The 10,764-nt window shown below is 55.4% G+C and overlaps 1 long non-coding RNA gene across 1 annotated transcript; it reads left to right on the top strand.

Moving 5' to 3' along the window:
- Positions 1–382: 382 nt before the first annotated feature.
- LOC123592404 lies at positions 383–2,015 on the top strand. The gene is made up of 2 exons (XR_006709756.1): positions 383–845; positions 1,345–2,015. It is a non-coding gene; the product is annotated as an uncharacterized LOC123592404 (long non-coding RNA).
- Positions 2,016–10,764: the final 8,749 nt, after the last annotated feature.

The following is a 10,764-nucleotide window of genomic DNA, read 5'->3' as shown; positions in this document are numbered from 1 at the left end:
GTGAGCTTGCCACACCCCACAGCAACGAAGGAGGCCCCGTTCACGGGGCTTTGGCTCCAAGGTCCCTCCGGTTGGCCCCAAAGGCTCCTTCCATTTTCCATCTGTGCCTCCGAGGCCTCCACGTGCGCTGGGTGAGAGAGGCTCAGCCTGACTCCCTGGCCCCCAGACTCAAGTCGTGAGCCCCGTGGCACACAGCTTCGTACAAGTAGTCATTTCCACGTTAAAACCAGTGGCTCAGAAACACAGTAACTGCCATAAAGCTCAGCATGAGCCCTGTCCGCTGAAAAATATCCTCAACCCTCCAGAATGTTTTAATGGAAATAACTTTCAAACAGAGGGAACTGGCAAGGCAGCCAAAACCCAGTTTCTTGAAAATGAATCATGTAGTTTGGCTTGAGTGAGGCCCCTGGTCTCTGCACAACTGATGCTTCTTTCTGTCCATTCAGAGTCTGTCAAGTCGGCTCTGGATTCGTTTGAGTTCTGGAAAATTCATCAGCGTGACCCAGAGGAGGGCTCCGAACGTCCGCAGCTGGCCCTGCCCGCCCAGCGCGGCCCTGCCCTCCCTCCTGCAGCTGCTGTCCACGGCCAAGGAACTTTGCTCAGTTACTAGAGCTCGCGGTGGTCCGGGTCCACGGCCAGCCTCCTTCACACGACCTCATGCCCATTATGCTGTCAGATCGCTCCGGGCTCCCATTCAGCCATCAGAGGGCTGTGGAACATCGGCCTGGGCTGGCTCCAGGGCCGGGCAGTGACACGGAGCGCGGGGCCTGCCTCTGAGGCGCTCAGTCTGCAGCTCACTGCTCTGCACCCCAAGAGGCTCCATCTGAGAGGCTGGAAAAAAAGTGGTGAGTGTCCACAGAAAGGCTGAGACCAATTCTGGAAGGAGAAAGAGGGAAGGGGGGGAGGGCAGGAGGAAGAGAAGGAAGGAGGGAGGGAAGAGGGAAGAAGGGAATGAGGGAAGGGGAGGGAGGGGGAGGGAAAAGGGAGGGGGAGGGGGAAGGCGGGAGGAGAAGGCAAAGGAAGGGGGAGGAGGGAGGAAGGGGGAGGAGAGCGGGGGGAGGAAGGGAAGGGGCGGGGGGGGGCAGGGAGGAGGCTTTCCCAGGAAGAATCGCAGAATGAGTGACTGGAAAAGAAGCCCTGAAGGTCGAATGGGCACTCCGACGGCAGGGCCGTCCAGGGCGCCGTGCGGGCCTCAGCGTTGGGAGGACGGAGGGGCTGGGGCCGTAGGAAACAATGGCGGGCGTGGGGCCATTAACCACAAAAGGCCTTGTCTCGATGGTGTGATTTTTGTCCCCCATCTGGCATTAAAACGAACCAAAAGCACGAGCCAGCTTTCTTCCTCAGCCTGCTCCTCAGGGTCCAGCACAGGGCCCGGCGCTCAGGAGCCGGAGAGGGACCTCAAAAGGCTCGGGTCCGCCGGGCCGAAGCAGACCACCCGCGAGTGCAGCCCGCCAGCCTCGCGGGGCCCCCAGCGGGACCGGCCACCCACCCCACCCTCGATTTTCCTGCCCCGTCCAGCGGATGCAGGTCCGGCACGACGACTCGCGCGCAGACCGGAATCACGTTTCTTTACCGCAGGTTCTCAGCCTCATGCTCTTGACATCTGGGGCCAGATGATGGTCCGTCGTGGGCCGTCCTGCGCATCGCGGCTGTTGAGCGTTATTCCTGGCTCCACCCACTAGATGCCAGCCTCCCCCACTGGCGGCAAAACACCGCATATCCAGACACTGTCACGTGGCCCCCGGGGGGCCAAACTGCCTTCGGCTGAGAGCCACTGATGTCCCTGGATTGGGGACAAGTGCTCGGCTGGCCTTCCTGGCAGGTCACGTCCCTCCTCACACCGTGCACACAGACGCGTGGTCACGTACCCAGGACTTCTTCCAGGGAGCATGACCGTTACTCCCGGTAGATGCTCACGGGCCCACGGTCCTTAAAAGTTCAGTCCCATGATCTAGAAGCATCAGGAACTTTTTCTGTTAAGGGTTGTGACACAGTAAATATTTTTGGCATCGCGGGCCGCGGGGTCTCTGGTGCAGCTACTCAGCTCTGTGGTTAGAGGGCGGGAACAGCCACAGACAATAATTAGTGATGCGTGTGGCTGTGTTCCACGGAAACTTTACACACAGACCTTGAAATGTGAATTTCGTGTCATTTTTATGTGTCATAAAATAGCCAGACTCCTTCTTCTTCTTTTCACCAACCAGCTAAACATGGAAAACCACCCTCAGCCCGTGGGCCATACACAGGCAGCCGGTGGATTTGGCCCGCGGGCCACAGTTCGCTGACCCCAAGCACATCTTGTGGCAGCCCTGCCTGTGGGCTCGTCCAGTCACGGAGCCAGAGTGGCATGTCTGAGACGACTGTCCCAAAGCCCCGATCCTGCGACCGTGGCTTGTCCTTGGATCTTTTGCCCTGGTCGTGGGCGGGGGCCAGCCCCGTCAGCTACTGTCCCAGGGCGAATCTGAAGCTGGAGACAGAGTTCTCTTCCCGGGAGAGGGAGGGGGTGTCTGGGGGTGAGCCGAAAGGGATTGACATTGACAGGAAAAGGGCTGGAGTAATCAGTGGCCTGGGTTAATCCCACTTGGTGAGAAAAGTCATCAAAAACGTGCAGGCGGCCGCTTATCAGAACCCGGGGGGCTCCTCGGCACATCTGGCTGGGGGGGGGGGTGCGGGGGGTGGAGGGTAACTTCAGCCCGGAGGCAAGGGCCCCCGCCAGGCCTGGTTCAACCACCGTGCTGTCCTGCCCTAAAGCACCACGCTGATCCCGCGACACCCTCACCCGGAAAGGGTTCTCCCCTCTGTGGACAGGCCGCCCTATTTATAGCTCTGCCTGGGCCTTCTCAAGATGGCAATTTCACGCCCATCCATAAATCTCCCCTTCCAAACCGGTACTTGTAGGTCAGCAGAGAGGGTGCCGGGAGCCACAAGGACTACACTCCCCTTGTCGGGCTGCCAAAGTGGGGACGCAATTAGGATTCCGGGCAGGCAGCGGCCCAGGGCTTCTTCCGAGGGCAGGACACGTCGACAGCAGGCGAGGGTGGAGCCCCAGAGGTTGTGCGGGCCAGCGGCCTCCGAGACGAGGCCCGGGCAGCCCGAGCCAAAAGCCAGGACATTCGGGGACCTGGGATGCCCTGGCCAAGCCCCACCGCGCATGCGCCACCGGGCAAGGTGCAGGTTCTGCCCCCAGCATGCCTCACAGATGTACGCAAGGCACACAGCTCACCCAAGCACGCGTCTGCTGATCACCCACGCGGTCCCGGTGGCTGCTCCGGATTCTGCACAGATAAGACACGACACGAGGCCTCTTGCAAAGGACGCCCCGTCGGTACAAAGAGCCGAGTGTGTTCCCAAAACACCATCAACCGGGACGCACGCCACATCGGAGAAGCCTGGGGGCGACGGGAACGCGGGTGAGGGGCTGGGACCGTCCCGGCAACCAGCGAGGGACCTTGGCACGCCAGTCAGCTGCTCTGGGCCGGCTTCCTCCAGGCCTTAAAAGGAGCGATCGGCCCGTAGGCGGTCTGGGGTCCCGACAGCAATGCCAGCCAACTGCCCCCACGCCAAAGCCCTTCTCAAGTCCGACCCTCCACATCAGAGAGGACTGTCCACAGGAAGCCGGCGGGCTTTGGTTCCAAAGCAATCTTGTTTTTTAATGCTGACTTATTTTGAGGCAGAGAGCACGAGCAGGGGAGGGGCAGACAGGGAGGGAGGGAGAGACTCTCAAGCAGGTTCCGAGCTGTCAGCACCGAGCCCCACGCGAGGCTCCGTCTCACAAAGCGAGATCGTGACCTGAGCGGAGATCGAGAGTCGGACGCGTACGCGTGACCGACTGGGCCCCCCAGGCCCCCCTGGGCTTTGGCTTCAGGCGGCTGCGGGTTCAAATCCTGACTCCCAGGTGTCGCACAGGATCTGTCTCCTTCATGAGCCTGTGAGTGAGGAAGACCCCAGTGCCCCACAGACGTGTGCCCCCTGGGTGGTGCCCGATCATCTCCGGAGCTGGCACGGGGCGCCCCTCCTGGGCCAAGCCTCCTCCTGGGCCCCTCTGTCCCCCGGAAAGGATCAGATCCAGTCCTGGTCTCCACGAAGCAGTGCTTCTCGTAATCTGGCACATGTCGGGGACCGTTCCTGATGAGGGGGGCGCCCCACATGGACAGCCAGGCTCTCCAGAGGCCACGCTTCTCCGCCCCACACCAGAGGCGCATGCACGAGGCTGCCTGGCACGCCCCGGTGAACCTCATCCTGGGGAGGAGAGCCTAGATGTTTCCGTGTCCTGTCTGGGCCCCGAGGACGCTGTCCCCATGTCCCTGTGTGTCCGTCCGGCCTTTGTGCTTACAGGACGACCTCTCCCATCCTGACCCAGCTGGGTCTCCGAGGCGGCCGGCGGGCCCCTGAAGCTTACAGGGACTGCCACCCAGTCCAGGGGTTCCAAGGCTGCACGCCGCGCGGCCCCCACCCGCCAGGACGTCACGAGGGTCCGCCGTGGTGGAGGAGGCAAGAAGCACCAGTGGGCGCCTGGCGGGGTCTGGGTGATCCCCGGCCCCACCACTGACCGCGGGCCGATGGCGAGGTCCCACCAACACCGCCTCGGGTTGCAGGGCAAAGACCAGCACTGCCCGGGGCGGGGGGCGCTAAACAGTGACCCACGGCAAGGCCGAACACCCCCCTCATCACTGCAGGGGCGCCCGCATGCCATGCGCCCCCCGCCAGGACCCCGGCCTCTGCTGCCACACATCCTTCACAGGGTTCTTTCTCCCGCCCTTCTTTTGGAAGCTGGACCATCCTTCCAGGACCCAGAGCCGTCCCCAAAGCCCGCGTGCCCCTCTTCCCTCTGGAAAGGAGCCAAGGCCAGGCGGGTGTCTTGAGCTGCCCGGATCGGCCCACGCTGCCCTCTGAGCCAAGTGCATGGGGAGCCTGGTCCCTGCACGGGAGCCACGTGGCCTCCACGTCCACCCTGGTCCCCAGACGGTCAGGCAGGCGAGGCACGTCCCAGAGTTCCGAGGAAGGGAAGTGAACGGGCCTCAGGACAAACAAATGTCGGTGAACTTGAGGAAATGGAAAACATCGAATCCCTTCTCTGGCAGGGGAAGCAAGAGAAGGACCGAGCAGAGCCAAGGAGGGTTCCGGCCGGCCCGGCGGCTCCAAGCAGCTGGTCTAAGCATCAGGGGCGGGAGCCAGCACGTGTGCAGGCCTGCAGGATGCGCATGAACGCCCGGTCCTAGGTTGGAAAGCGGAGTGCTGCAGGGGTGAAGGAGAGAGGGCTCGCGCAGGCGGCCCAGCAGCTCGGCCCCTCCCAGGCCCCCCTGTGGGGCATCGCCTGTGGCCACAGGGGCAGGGGAAGGAGGGTCTGCTCCCTTCTGCGTCTCCTGAGCTGCAACGTCTGGGGCACAGGAGATGACCGGCAGGCCCCGGACGGGCGCTGGAACTCGGGAGGCAGTGAAGCCGGCGGAAGGAAGGGGCTGCAGGTTGATTCGGCAGCTGGGGCTCCTCCAAGGCCCGGGCTCTCTCCCCGTCTCCGTGCTCTGCCCCAGGCACCCCCCGCAGCCCACCTTACACACCGGTGTCTCGAGGCAAAAGAAGGCTAGATCTTTCTGGGGGCTGTTTTAAGAGCTGAGGCTCTTTCCCAGGATTCCCCTCTTGGCCCCTCCCGCCCCGGTTACAGGGCACAGGAGCAGAATCCCCGTGACTGGCTGGGGCGGGGACAGGGCCACGTACGGGATGACGGTCAGGCACCTCCCAAGACCTGCCTGCTTGGGGGCCAGCTCTCTGGGCCATGCCCACGTGGCCTTGTCACGCCTCACGTTTAAGCTGTGTGCCTCCTACCTGCCAGCTCGGGCTTCCCTGTCCAGGCAGAAGCGTGGGATGCCACGCATGTCTCTCAGGGCCAAGCGCGGGCAGCCTGGAGCTCTGCCTGCAGGTGCTGATACCCTGCGGTGACCCTTGGACCCAGGGGAGCAGAGCCGGTGGACGGATCCTCCCCTCTCTCCCCTGGAGTGAGCAGGCGTGAGGCTCCCCAAAGCCCGCCCCTCCCGTCGGCTCCACAGGGCTGCAGCCCCAAATCGAGCTGGCACACGCGGGCACTTGCCTCTGGTTAGGACGGCCGCCTTCCCTGAGCACAGCAATGGCGCGAGCCCCCCCCCCCACCCCCGCAAGCCAGTCAACAAGAAAGAGACGCGCTGGAGTAACTAACAGCATCTGCCAACGACGTGTAGCCCAATTAGTGGGAAACCCGAGGAACAGGGAGAGATGGGGGAGGGGGGCTTGTCTGAGTAACGCCCTCACAAAAACAAAAGCTCTGGGCCCAGACAGCTTTATGAGAGATCTCTCAAACACTCTGGGTTCTTTGTGGAATTCTATCGTACGAGATCTCTTTGTTCCCAGGCTGCGGCCATGGCTCCAAGCCACAGGGGAGCAAGGCCTTTCAATTCACTTCGTAGAACTGCATCGTCCTCCCGCTGAAGTCAAACAAATGGGCAGTTGAACCTAGTGTATGAGTGCTTCCACGGGTCGAACACTGCCTGGGGCGTTTCATTCGTTGGACGGCATGGGTAAAATCATTGTCACCCACTTTACACAAGGGAAACTGAGGCACTGCTAGCCTGAGTCCGGAGCAGAGTCCAAATCTGGAGGGCACGCGAAAGAACTCGTGGCTTTAATGTCTGCAGAACCCCGACTCACAACAAACGGCTTCACTTACGGGTTTAGGAGGGAAAATCCCCCCCAAAAAGCGTAGGAGATCAAACGAGCAGCATGCTAGATGATTCATACACCGGGACCAGGTAGGGATGTCGGGAGATTGTTCCTAACATTGTAAATGTAAAAAAAGGTTTTCCAGGGGCGCCTGGGTGGCTCAGTCAGGTGAGCGCCTGACTCCTGATTTTGGCTCAGGTCATGATCCCCAGGTCATAGGGTTGAGCCCTGCATCTGGCTTCTCACTGAGCATGGGGCCTGCTTAAGATTCTCTCTCTCTCCCTGTCCCCCTACCTCTCTCCCTGGCTCGGCCTCTCTCTCTCTCTCTCTCTCTCAAAACAAAATAAAATAAATACATAAATACAGGTTTTCATTACACATTGGATCGATGAGAAATTACACTTGTTAAGAAATTAGCACCTATAACAAAAAAGTACAGCAAAGACCTGCACCCCAACCCCCAGGGGAAGATACAGGACGTCGCCCCATGTGCCCTCCCCAGGCCCCTCCCCTGCCCCTCGGAGGGAACTCGCTCCCGAGTCTTATCCTACCATTCCCACGGCCCTGTGCAGCTTTGCCTCACGTTCTTACATGCTGACACGCTCTCGAAATTGATGAGTGGCATCTTGCCGTGTGTTTCCCTTCCTCCTGCACTTTCGACCACGATTCACCTATTTCTTTCATTTCTGCGATTCACCTATTTAGTCGCAGGCAGCTTTGGGCCGTTCACCCTCACTCTCGTAGGACGCTCCTTTACGTGAACGTAATACGGTTTCTGTGCCCGTTCCGCTGTTGACGGACGTCTGGACGATTTCTCACAATGCACCTCTGTAAACGGTTCTTCTGTGAGGGCTCAGGGCGTGCGTCCTGAAGCCCCGTCCTCTGGGGGATTTTCTGGGTCACCGGGCACATACCCACTCAACGTGACATCGTCACCTTCCCCATCCTGAAGTGACCCATTTACTGTCCTCTACGATCTTCTAAGACTTGTCCGAGTTTGCCTTTCCGTTAAGAGCTGAAAGAAACCTGTAATTAATTTTTCTGAACAGTGTGAGGTGGTTTTGTCTGGTTTGTGCCCTTTATTTACTTTGGTCTGGGCGACCGACCACCCTTGAATAACTCACTTAAAAGTCTGTTCTCTCCTCTCGATCCGCAGTGCCGCGTTCTCCACAAATCAAGCCTCCAAATCCTGACAAGTCTGTTTGTGACAACTCCATTTGGTTCCATCGGTCATTTTGTTTCTTTTTGCAACGTTATAAGACTTAATTCCTTTAGTTGTATAATAATTCTTGACGTTGGAGACTCACATCCTCCCAAAATGTTGTTCTTCCTCAGGAGCATTTTTTCTTACTTATGATCCCTTGATCTTGTATATAAATATTCAACTATGAAGCTTTCCAAACCACACACACACACACACACACACACGCATGTACACGCACATATGGGCACACACATGCCTGGCAGCCTTTCGGAATTGCACTGCTAATAGATAAATTCGGGAAGAGCTAACATGATACTCTGTCATTCCCAAACATCATCTCTGTCCATTGATTTAGATTTTCTCCAGTCTTTTAATATAATTTATCATTTTCTCTGCAAAAGCATTGCATACGCTTTATTGGATTCATTTCTGAGTATTTCATATTTCAAGTGTTATTAATGGTAAGTTTTAACCGTTTTTTTAAGTATAATTAAATGGGGTAAAATGCAGTAATCTTTAATGTACATCTCAATGAATTTTTCATGATTGCGCCCATATGACCTCTATCCAGGTCAAACACCCAACATTTCCATCGCTCCAGAAGGCTCCCCGTGCCTTTCCAACTAACACACGTGTCCAGAGGTCACTGCTGTCATCAGCTCGAAGATTAGTCTTCCTTTTTCTTGAATTTCAAATAAATGGAATCATACGGTACGTGTGCTCTTTTTTTTTTTTTTTAATGTTTATTGTTTTTTTGAGAGAGAGAGAGAGAGAACGCAAGCAGGGGAGGGGCAGAGAGAGAGGGAGGCACAAATTCCGAAGCAGGCTCCAGGCTCCGAGCTGTCAGCACAGAGCCCGACGCGGGGCTCAGACTCACGAACCGTGAGATCATGACCTGAGCGGAAGTCGGACGCTCAACCTACTGAGCCCCCCGGGCACCCCAGTACGTGCTTTTTTGTGTCTGCCTTCTTTTGCTCAGGATAATGTTCTGAGATCCGTCCACGTTGCTGCGTGTATCTGTAGTTTGTTTTCATTCCTGGAAGGGTATTCCATTTATGCATACACATTTGCTCATATATTCCCCTTTCATGGATATTTGGGATACATGACGAAAGCTTCTATACACTTTATGCCATATTTTTTTGGAGCATTTACCTAGGAGTCGTGGCTGGCTCTTTGTCGGTGTAGATCAGAACCAGAATGGTAGGTGTGTATTTGTATCTCCTCACGGCTCCTATTTGCACCTCCCTGGTGACTCATGATGTAGAACATCTTTTCTTGGGCTTATTGGCTACGCAGCAACTTCTGTCATAAAGTTTTATTAATTAGTCCGTTTTTTTTAACTTGGGCTGTTTATCTTTTTATTAACGAGTGGTTAACGAGTTTTATTAATGAGTGGTATGTCCTTTATGTATTCTGATCAAAATTCTTCGTAGATATATAGGTCCTTGTATATAGCTACACATATATGGCAAATATTTTCCCCTTATCTCTCGGTTGGTCTTTTACTTTCTTAGCGGTATTTTTTGAACAGTGGAGATTTTTAATTTTTCTTAAATCCGACACATTAATTGTTAGTTTTACAGTTAGTGGCTTTCGTATCTTGTTTAGGTAACGTTTGCTTGCCCATAGGTTGGGAAGGAGTTCTCTGATATTGCCTTTGAGAGACTGCAGAGTTTTGGCTCTCCCAGTTAGGTTTAAAAGTCCACCTCAAATTAATTTTTGTTCATGCGGTGCAGTGGGGGGTCCAGGTTGTTTTTTCCTGCAGAAATAGCCAGTTGCTTCAACACCATCTGTTGAAAAGAATTTCATTTTCTGAAATAAATTCAGTTGGTCATTTGTAAGTCTCTCTTTCTAGACCTTCTGTTTAAAAAAATTTTTTTTTAACGTTTATTCATTTTTGAGAGACAGAGCATGAGCAGGGAAGGAGCAGAGAAAGAGGGAGACACAGGAACTGAAGCAGACTCCAGGCTCTGAGCTGTCTGCACAGAGCCCGACGCGGGGCTCAAACCCACAAACTGCGAGATCATGACCTGAGCCGAAGTCGGACGCTCAACCGACTGAGCCACCCAGGTGCCCCCTGGTCTTCTGTTTTATTCCATCAATCTGTCTTTTGTTTCACCAAAACTCCACTGCCCTAAGAACTGTTAATTTCATAATGAGTCTTGAATTTGGGGAGTGTAAATTCTCTTTTTCTCCTCCAAAACAGTTTTCACAATTTACTCTAGGTCCTTTGTGTTTCTGTCTAGGTTTTATTTTTTAAGAGATTTTATTTTTAAGTAATCTCTACACCCAACACGGGGCTTGAACTTACAACCTCGAGACCAAGGGTCACAAGCCCTCCTGACTGAGCCAGCCAGGCGCCCCTCCATTTAAATTTTAGAATTGACTCAAAAGTCTCCATAAAAATCCTTTTGTCGGTCCTTTTCCCTCCTGTATCGACTTTTGAGTTAAATGGATACTTTAGAAATTGCAATACGGATTCTCAGTTTATCACAGTCTCTTAGGCACATCATAATCATAAATGGAATCTTAAAAGCAGCCAGTGGGGTGGGGCGGGAGGGAGGAGCAGGGGTGAGGGGAGGAAGGAGCAGTGGTGGGGGGGAGGGAGGAGCAGTGGGGGGGATGAGGGAGGAGTGCCCCATGTTCCAAAGAGCAGCAGTGGGTGTGATGGCTGACTTTAGCTCAGAACTATGGAAACCAAAAGACAATGGAATGGCTTCTTTAAAATGCTTGGAGAAGAAAAGCGCCAACGTAGAATTCTATAACCAGGCAAAAGAGTTTGACAAATTGAGATAAACATAAAGATGCTTTCATACAATAAAAGGGAGGCTTCAAGAGTTTACCACCAGAATGCACACGCTACAAGCAAT

The sequence above is a fragment of the Leopardus geoffroyi genome, chromosome D4 (genome assembly GCF_018350155.1).
Source record: "Leopardus geoffroyi isolate Oge1 chromosome D4, O.geoffroyi_Oge1_pat1.0, whole genome shotgun sequence".
Classification (NCBI taxonomy): domain Eukaryota; kingdom Metazoa; phylum Chordata; class Mammalia; order Carnivora; family Felidae; genus Leopardus; species Leopardus geoffroyi.
Note: the sequence above shows the minus strand (reverse complement) of the source record. Positions and strands in the feature narration are given on the sequence as shown.